Source organism: Haliotis rubra, unplaced genomic scaffold (assembly GCF_003918875.1).
Source record: "Haliotis rubra isolate DU_JTF1 unplaced genomic scaffold, ASM391887v1 Scf1383, whole genome shotgun sequence".
NCBI classification, from domain to species: domain Eukaryota; kingdom Metazoa; phylum Mollusca; class Gastropoda; order Lepetellida; family Haliotidae; genus Haliotis; species Haliotis rubra.
Genome location: NW_025765318.1, coordinates 140,762 through 151,784, shown reverse-complemented (window position 1 = coordinate 151,784; position 11,023 = coordinate 140,762).

Here is an 11,023-nt window from a genome sequence, read left to right as displayed (position 1 = left end):
GCGTTCGTTGACATGTGTTGCGTAAAAACTGACAACTTTTAAAGTTGAAAGAGAATAGTTGCATTGCATTTCGTTCTGTCAAAGGTCTGACACAAGAAAAAAAACTGGTGATTTCCAAACATTTCCAATTTGGAAATATATTTCCAAAAATTTCCAAAATTAGAAACATGATCTTTCCAAAATTGGAAATGTTTTGGAAACATCATCTTTCCAAGACATTTCCAAGCTTGTAAATGTGACCCTTTTTTGCAGTGTGACTTTAACGTTCTACGGGAGTTTTCATCAAACTTCCCCCATGTCGTTCCCTATATTCAAACACATACAATTCCTAGATCGATGTAAGCATGATGTCTTGTACTGAGAGTGTCACTGTTGCGGAGGTTAGACTGGGGCGACTGTCGTGGTTTGTTTCAAAAAAACGCGGTATACATTATGTAAAGTATACCGCTATGTTTTCACGGCGTGTCCAAATCAACCCGACCATACAGCCCTGAGTATATATAGGTGACCTACATCCAAGTTGGTTCCGGGCTCACACAGACGCACGACATGTACTCAATCTTTTCACCAGGTACTGTATTAGCGGACATCACTTGAAAGGTGTTTACGTCTCCAGACGTACCACGTACGGTCACCAATGACCCTCGCGTGGGAGAAGAATGACAGTAACTCGAAGCTGACAATCGGCACATATATGTGTTAATATGGCATACAAACAAACCCAATATGGACAAGGATAGTAGAGTTGAGTTTGTGCTGTGTACCCCTTCTGTGCTGTAGCTGGCGCATAGCGTTGCTATAGCTCACGATTTGTATTGAGTTTCGAAAATGTCTTTGTTAGGTTAGTTCCAGTTTGTAAAACATTTTGATTCAAGGGTTCATGTTTCGAGAACGTACTAGCTGTTAGACGTATACTCCAATGACTATAGATGTTTCTACAACCACTGAAATTATTCATTATACCACTTTGACTAAGAGATCGATAATCGTTAACTAAATATGGATCGATTATCGATAAATATCGGAGGCGTCATTTTGAGCAAAAATGCCAACAATGTCTGAAAGAAATGAATATATTTCACATCATTGGTGACATATATTGGCATGGATTATAAGCAAAACAGCATCCAGAACATAATTTAGAAGCAGACCATTAATAAAGTCCTCAAACTGCATATTGTGTAAGAAAATTAAAACTGTTTTCTTTCGCAAAAGTTAACATACGATATTATCGATAAGACAATTTTCAAATCGTTAGTCATTAATAATAGTTCCTATCGACGATATTTCCGATTATCGATAATTTTAGCAAGCCCTAACTGTGAACAGAGCCCGTGATTATCTTCAGCAAGAAATACATATTGTAAGAGGCGACTAACGGGATCGGGTGGCCAGGCTCACTGACATGGTTGACACATGTCATCGTATCCAAAATCATACATGGATGCTCATGCTGTTGATCACTGGATTTCTGGTCCAGACTCGATTATTTATAGACCGCCGCCATATATTGCTGATGGTGGCGCTAAAATACAAGCAACCAACCAATCAACTAACTATACCGGTTTATAAGTTATACTGCATAGTCAATGACAAGGTTGTCGACACGTGACCAATTCAGAGAGAGAGTGAGTGAGTGAGTGGACCACCCGATCCCGTGAGTCGCCTCTTACGACAAGCATGGGTTACTAAACATCAATTATAATCCTGATTTCCACGGGTCATTGTAGTGTCTGCCAAACCTAGAGTTCCTTTGCAGTTCTCTATTTTGACTTGTACCATGTGTTCCCGTGTTTGTTAAGTGAACAGTTTAGGCAGAATACGCTTAGTGTTTCCAGACAGAGTTTCAATTTAACGTTTATATTAAAGGGTTCTATCAAACTAAATCAACAAGACATGGGTACACTCTGTGAAGCCCACGTCTGGTGTTCTCCGCTGTAATATCGCTGGGGTATTGCTAAAACGGCGTAAAACTACTCACCTACTCACAGATTCACAAGCCTTTGTAATGATGGCACGCCATGTTTACGTATTTGTTTACGCGCTGCCATGACAACAGAAAGCCGGCCTGAAAATCACGCCTGTATGTTGACATTTGTAAGGGATATCTGGGGTGCCACGAGCCTACCTTTCACGACTTGGATAATGTTTAACGCGATACTTATTAGGGCATTATGTCAAAGCCCAAATAGAACTGTACGTTTGGACCGATCATCGTATTTGTATTGTGTCAATGTTCCCCCCTAGTGGACTATTTGTGTTGATTAAGGTCGTCACTATTTCACTCTCCATCAGAGACCGTGTTCGCTTTATCAACTGTTACTTTGCTCAAGGGAGGCAATTCACCGCAACTGCTCGTCTCTATATATATATACTGAACGTCATTGAAAACGCACCAGTCTCAAATTGTCCATATTTTCATCAAGATGGATTTCAACATGACAATGATCAATGAATATAACTAACATGAAGTCGAAGGGCATGTCCAGTTGAAAAAAATCTTTGGAAACAAATTCCTGTCAACAGTATGACTTTTAATTCCAAAATGCATTAACGTGCAGCCACGCCATGAAAAATGCGCGAATTTCATTCTGAAATCATACTGACTGTGACATTAAAAGCAGGTGTATGAGAACCGATTCTCATTGATTCACTAACGACTGTGAAACGAGTACAGAGATGCCGAGGTGAACACATCACGAAAGAGAACGTAAACTAGGGATGGTTCAGGTTGGCACCAGCAGCAGGGATATTGCTCGACAACTTGGACTTGACCACTCCACCATCGTTAGGCTTCATAGACGACATCAGTAGACAGGCAGCACCCGTGACCCTCAATGACCTTGGCAACAACGTGTTACGACGCTCAATCAGGATCGCCATATTGACCTTGTCCATATCAGTGATTGAACACTGCTGACTGCCAGGACTGCTGCACTAGTTCAAGCTTGACGTGGGGGTCATCAGCGCTGACTCCATGCGACGCCGTCTACACGCTACAGGGCTCCATGCTCGACGTCCTTACGTTGGACCAATTCTGACTGACAGACACCGTAATGAGCGTATACAATGGGCTAGCAGGCATTTTCAGTAAAGGTTACAACAATGGCCTGGTGTGGTAGTCACGAGTCACGTCTTCATCTACGTTATGCTGACGGCCGATTTCGTGTTTGGTGTAGACGTGGTGACCGTTATGCTGATGAGTGTGTGGTTCAGACAGACCTTTGGGTGGTGGGAGTGTCATGGTCTGGGGTGGAATAAATTACAATCACAGGACTGCCTTCATGTCTGTCAAGGGAGAGTTAATGCCCTTTATTACCGTGAGCAGATTCTTCAGAATCACATCGTATCTGTCTTCAATCACCACTAAGATGTCCATACTTTTCAACAGGACAACGCACGGGCACACACAATAAGACTTTCCATGCAGTATCTGGCCCAGCAACACATCCAGGTTATTCATTGGCCAGCACAGTCGCCAGATGTATCCCCCATGGAGCACTTGTGGGACGAAATTGGTCAAAGTCTTTCGAGGCGACAACAGATGCGAAACATCCGGGAACTTCAGGCTGCACTACTGCAGAAGTGGAATGCCATCCTCAAGAACTTTATTCGGACGCTTATTTTTGACTCAATGAGGAGACGTTGAACTGCATGTGTCAATGCAAATGGCGGTCACACGCGATATTGACTTTTCGATTTGACCCCACGTGTGTTTGATCCTTTCTGATTGTGGAACATTTCAATGAATGAGCGTCTTTTCTGTGTTGTTGTTTTTGTCAGTCGTCCATCTGTTATTATCCACTCATAAAATATCAATTCCTTACACGTGCTTTTGATAATCTGAACTTTTATAAGTGGTGCGTTTTCAATGATGTTCAGTATATTAAGATTACAAACTTATCGTTTACTATAACGTTGCCGAACCCGGCGTCGATTGTATTCCAGTGCAATGTTGAGGTGTTTCGACAGGTGGACTGTCCCAGTCACGTTCGATATTACGCAGGATTTATAATACACGTTAAACCACTGGATATCTTGCTGCAGTCACTAATGCTATTTACATACACCCACTGATGTTCCGATATTCAAGTGCCATGAGCTACACGTGTCACAAACCAATAACCGAACTCGCAGTAGTACAAGCTACCGGCAATACACCTCTGAACTATATGGAGATATATTTGCATTCATACGCTTCCAGGCTGTATTTAGATCGCCTTCAACAATGGAACTGGAGGTAAAACACTGTTATTTGTAATTAAAGCCTTCTGAAGAGTAGGGGATAATAAATAAATTAACACACTCGCGTAAATATCATATTGTTTTACAACATGAGCGCCTGAAAAATGTTATTTCCCGAGCGAAAGCTTCAAATGTTCAAGGCCATCTAAATATAGCCTTGAAGCGTATGAATACAAATACGGTAATCGCTCACACAATTCGTGACCAACTCGTGTTATTCCGGAACAAGCCGAATAGCGTCTTCTTGGAGGTTACGGAAAGGGGCGAGTGGTGACGAATGCACTGACAGGAACTGTTGTAGGACTAAAAATCAAGCGCCAATATTAAAAACAGTCAGAGTCTGACAAATACACGTAAAACGTGACAAACTCTTGGAAAATGTGATATGCCTTATTTTGTACTGAAGTCTAGTGTTTATTAGTGTTGATAAATGTGTCAGACGGAGGAAAAGTGAGTAACTGAAGTTGTAGTAAGCACTGTATCCGTAGTAAAAAGTTATGTATGAAAAAAGTAGTCCCGCATTCCGATGTCACGTAATTGTCTCAGCCGGCCAGTTAAATGACCTCTAGGGTTTACTACACGTGTCATCACTTATTTTAACATATGGATTCTAAAATAACAATATAACCCATGCAAGGTAAAGACAAAACGTCAAAGACAGAACCTAGCCAGTCTCGATTAAACACAGAAATATGTTCCATTCGGCCATAAAATTAGGGGATAAATGTAGATCTACAGTTGTTTGACGAATTGGGGACGTATACCGGAGGTTACATATCCGCCAATTTAGTTATATCGGCGACGCGTACGCGTAACCATTCTAATTCAGCTCGTTTTATGCTGTTTTTTCGTGAAAGAAATTCATTATTTAAACTAAGTCAAAGTTCCTCTAAGTCAAAAGTTGGTCACATCACTCCTTGAACTTACACCATCGCCAGAAAAAGTAGTTCCTTTTCAAACTTCAACACGTTTATTATGTGCACACTGACTTAATCTGACAATGATGAATAAATCATAGTGTTATAGCTAACATGGACGGAATTATCATGCAACCGCCCTCTAGTTATTAGAAATGAGCGGGCCGCTGCAAATGATACTGGCCCGCTGATTCCTCAACGACGGGCCATTATCAGTTCTGTTGTGAAATGACGTCATAGAAGGTGACGTCACGCTCCATAATGACGTCATACATCTTGTTTCATGATCTAATAGTGTACCCGGCGGGTACTTTTTCAACATTGAATTATTACCCGGACTCACTTTTCAACGCCCGGGGTCTTTTTTTCAACATTGAATAATTACCCGGCTGCTATTGAAAAATAACCCGGGTCACGTATTGAAAACATACCCTCGTTGAATAATGACCCTCGCTGTTTCTAACGCTGTAAACGTACGTAGCCAATTGAAACACCGTTGATTAGCTTTTTACCCATGTACATGTACTTATTTATGTATATTTCTAGCAATATAACTTAATTATAGATTCGTGTTTGTGTTTTAATATGGTCTCTCGCAATTCTGTGTTGAATGGCTTGTGTACACATATTTTATGGTTTTATCAAAATGTTTTGTTCAAAATGCTGTACATACGGTGAGACCGAAATAAATCATTTGTTGGACGACTGTGCCTGTCTTTGATAGACGCCGCAGATCCAGACGGGAACTTCCAAATCTTTGATATCGTGCCGATGCACGTCCGTATAAAAATGTTACACATTTCAAAAGAATATAACACTCATAAAGTCATTGCATTTCAACACTTTTAATCAACGTGGAAGAACAAGAAGTCAAGGATATCTAAGATTTCAAAAGCAGTAGGAACTACCCAAAGTGGGCGTCTAAAATCTTTCAAACTTTCGGCGAAAATGTGAAAAATTCAATCTGGATAACGACAACGTGTTTTTCAAATCCAAATCCGGACCGCTAAGAGTCCCTCACAAGGCAGATGTGCCAGTGTTCCGATTTCTCGAAACAAACTTAAGTTTTAACTCAAATTTCAAACTGAGTTTGACCATTTGAAACAGCTGAATTTTTAACTCAACTGCATTTTTAAAATAAAAAACCCCAAACAACTTAAGTAATCTATCCACCAAACTCAAATTCGCTACTATGTTTGAGTTTTATATCGATTGCAGTTCATTCTGGGAAATACATTTTCTCAAATTTGAGTAAAAACTCTAACTTAAGTCAAAACTCAGACTTAAGTTTGTTTCGAAAAATCGGGCCTGAAGAGCGTCCATCAGGAAATGGGGGCACGCCTTGGTGTAAAAAAAACGTAAGTATACACACTTTTTTAAATGCAAAATCTACTGATATTCTAATGTAGCTGCGGTTTTATTTTATTTGACCTTTTCACGCGTTGAAGTATATATATGAATCCGCTATTACCTGTCCACTAAGGCGTATATAGAACATCTAACTTGATAGCAACGTTAGTTTTCGTACAACATAAATTTCCTTTGAATTATACCGAGAACAAAAACTTAAACGACACTAGCACTACCAAAAAGGTGAAAAGCGGTGATTGGTGAACGTGGATTTTATACGTCATTGACAGAACTATGGCTACATTCCTTCGCTCCTATGAGATTGTTCTGTATTGATCCGATATCCTATAGGTGACTGACGGTGATAGTGTTTTTGGTGTTGTCATGGCTATAAAGACATACATTTCTCAATAATCAGTGTTATCGTAATGAAACTGCAGTAATTTTATTTTATTGCTTTTGTGTGCCGTAAATATTCATCTCTAAGCAATTATGTTGTTTTCTTTCACAAAGCTCTCTTCACTTTGTCCCTTCACCTCAAGCAGACATCTCATCCCACAATATTACACCCCACCCCTATAACCATATATCCCCCACCCCAACAAGACACATAACGCCTGGACATCCACACCCCTACTCGACACCATCTATTACCCGGAACGAATGTACGTGTGTGGAGGTAGTGTTACCGATAGTGGTTTGGCTCGACACCGTCTATTACCCGGAACGAATGTACGTGTGTGGAGGTAGTGTTACAGATAGTGGTTTGGCTCGACACCGTCTATTACCCGGAACGAATGTACGTGTGTGGAGGTAGTGTTACTGATAGCGGTTTGGCTCGACACCGTCTATTACCCGGAACGAATGTACGTGTGTGGAGGTAGTGTTACCCGGAGAGGGTACACCGTCTGGAACGAATGTACGTGTGTGGAGGTAGTGTTACTGATAGCGGTTTGGCTCGACACCGTCTATTACCCGGAACGAATGTACGTGTGTGGAGGTAGTGTTACCGATAGTGGTTTGGCTCGACACCGTCTATTACCCGGAACGAATGTACGTGTGTGGAGGTAGTGTTACACCGTCTAGATAGCGGTTTGGCTCGACACCGTCTATTACCCGGAACGAATATACGTGTAGTGTAGCGGTTTGGCTCGACACCGTCTATTACCCGAACGAATAGTGTGTGGAGGTAGTGTTACCGATAGTTTTGGCTCGACACCGTCTAATACAACGAATATACGTATTTGACTCGACACCGGAACGAATGTGTCTATTACCCGGAACGAATGTACGTGTGTGGAGGTAGTGTTACTGACAGCGGTTTGGCTCGACACCGTCTATTACCCGATAGTGTTACTGACAGCGGTTTGGCTGGACACCGTCTATTACCCGGAACGAATGTACGTGTGTGGAGGTAGTTGGTATACCGTCCCCGAGGTCGATAATACTGAATAAACGACATAGTGCTGTAACGCGTGTGTACGTGCTGCTCTCTTGGGAGCTCTCTTGTAAACAACCACGCACTGCTGTGATGGATATAGTTCATTTGTAGGTAGATAGATAGATACGTCTAGTCTCGTGTGAATTCATAATTTATTGTTCGCTACAGAGGCATATACAACGAAAACGATGAAACGTTCGTGACACGTGTGTTATAATTTCTTGCGATTGGTGAAAGTTGCTTATCTAGAATGCACTTCCAATGGATAGGTAGTCTGTAGGTTGTTTGTCAACAACGTTCTATGGGTTGTTTCTTGGCGCTCTCCATATGTTCCACTGTATAAAAAAATGGAAGGAAATGAGATCGAATGCCGTCTTACCTTACATTAATTGTGGGGTTGAGGGGAAGGTTAGATGCAGCGGGCGACTGTCCTGGGTTTCTTCGATATAACGCGGTATACATGGTGTACTCTATATCGCTATGTGTTCACATTGTGTCGCCATCACATCCATCCACTTCTGCGTGGAGTGACCAATATCCCAAGTTAGATCGCACAGGCTTAAACAAGTAAATATAGTCAGTCTGTGGGTCGTCTATCCATTACCTGAAATTTGATAGGATACCAGTACAGTCACCACAAAGGGTTTCCACTTCACACGAGGAAGATTTCTGTCAAGCATCATTGACTTGCGGTCCACGCATGCGTTGTAACAAACCCCGAGAGTACTGAAGTAGCAGATAGTTGAGCTAGAGCCATGTCCCTGTTCTATGTTGTCGCTGCTATGGTGTTGGTTACAGATTTGGTATGTATTGAGTATAGAAGAGAAACGTTTTATCAGAAGAAAAGAAGAAAAGCGCACTCCTTCTCATTTCATTTTTGATACATATTAACAAGTGTAATGCATTGAGGATTTAGTGTGGGTTTTAGCCTTTACTACAATATCATATGTTTGTCTAAGTACAGGGCGTGAGAAGACACATATCTAGCCAGTCTGGCGCATTTGTCTGGAGACTCACGCTGTTATTACTCATGTCAGCTCTAAAGATAAAACTCATACTTCTGACGCCATACCGGACTCATATGAGAAAATGCTGATGTTGTGAATTATTTTTGTAAGAAAATGAAACAAATTTTATGTGCAGTTATGTGCAGTTAAAATCACGCAAATATGTCTCAAACATCGTTTTCAGTGATTTGTCTGGAAGTTGCAATTATATGTTTGCTGAAGCCCCTCCGAGGTTCCTCATTGGACCTGAAATCCCGGCATCTCAAGCTTTATTCTCCCTTGGGGTTTGAAACTCTGAAGACGAATAGTTCACTCGTCACAGGTTCGACACAGGTTCGATTCCGCACATAAATAGAACGCGAGAAGCTCCTTTCTCCTTTATCCCACCGCAATGTTTCTTGATTATCAATAAAAAGCGACAAAAACGTTACCCACTCACTCACTCATCAAAAACTCAATAAAGGGTCAATCTCTCTATCAAGTACTTCTTCCTAGTAGTACAGCTCTCGTTCACGACAAATAAGAACGCGTTTACGGTTATACCATTCGCTGATTGCGTGGAAAAATCCTGTCGGTTTTATAGATATACGTCAACACACGTGCGTTTTGCAATGTTCTGGCAATATGTAACTGGCGCCACCAGAAATGACACACTGTACCTGGGTTAGGAATCGAACTCAGAAGAGGCAGGCAGGCAAACACATTAATCTATTTTTGCGTTATGGCTGAAGCTGTGTTTGCATCAATAACTATTTATCAGTTATGACTATCTCACGATATACTTCATTCCCGAATCAGCAAACAAAACCCAGAGCAGCTTCCGTCCAAACTCGTTGGTCACACCGATGAAGTAATTAAGCAAAAAAAGAGCCTCTCTACTGTGACAGAACTGTGGACGGTCTGACAATTATTTATTGTACAATTATCACTGATATGAAATATGTCTTGTTCTCGCATGTCTAGCTATTTCAAATTACAAAAGATTTTGTAAAAACACAACAAATCCTTTTAAATGATCATAGCAGCTTTCTGCTCATGGGGATTTGGCTATGAAATGTAGTGTACACAAAGTCTTACATAACAGTCACAACCCTGTTGGGTAAATATAACACACATCATTGCGTTCATATGTATGGATATATTTCTGCAGTAAAGGTGTTTGTAAAGAAACATGTATCACAGTCTTTCTTGTTGAGCAATATGGAATATGAAACTGAAAACAAACACATCTCAAATCCTTCACCTTGGTAATGTGGCCACATATAGCATATAATTATTTTCAGGAAATGGTATACAAACAGTGCATCATATGTCTGATTATTTGTCATTTTAACGTTCATATACAATATACAATACACAATCATATGTAACTATTAGTGACCTGTTATAGTCCAATACATTACTTTTAGAGAACAGTATACCAATTGCACCATACACTAATCATGATGAAAAGGTATTGCTATTTTCTCTGTACATCATGTAGATTCTCACATTCACGAATATTAACCTAGTTTCATTCATTTTAAAGGTATCTTAATACGAATATAGAAATGACTCCCAGGAACTGATAATAGAAACATCCATGTTCTAGTTTCTAATATTGCAGTACCGACATGTACACTGTGACTGTTTCAGATTGCCAGAGTTTGTCTGACGTTTGAATCAGACATTTACGTTGAGCTTTTCTGTCCAATATGGACTAATCAGCCTTCAGAGTCAGTCCAAGAAGAGACGGAGGACATATAGCTCGAGTCATCACTTTCATAATTGACGTCATCGTCCACCTCATCGATGTCTTTGTCAAGGTCATCCGGATCTTCAGCCTCATCCGTGTCCATTACCAGTTGTAGTTTTAGTTGAACCGCTGAGTATATTTAATCACATGTTAACACAATATTTATGGCATTGAAAATATGGTATTTGACAAATGCTGATTGGTTTGAAATTCAGACAGTGCTTAAGAAATGTGTTTATATATTTTAGATACATGAAGCTGCTTAAATTATTCATCTTCAAAACTACTTATGAAACAAATAATAAGACTGTTGTAGTACAATCGATGT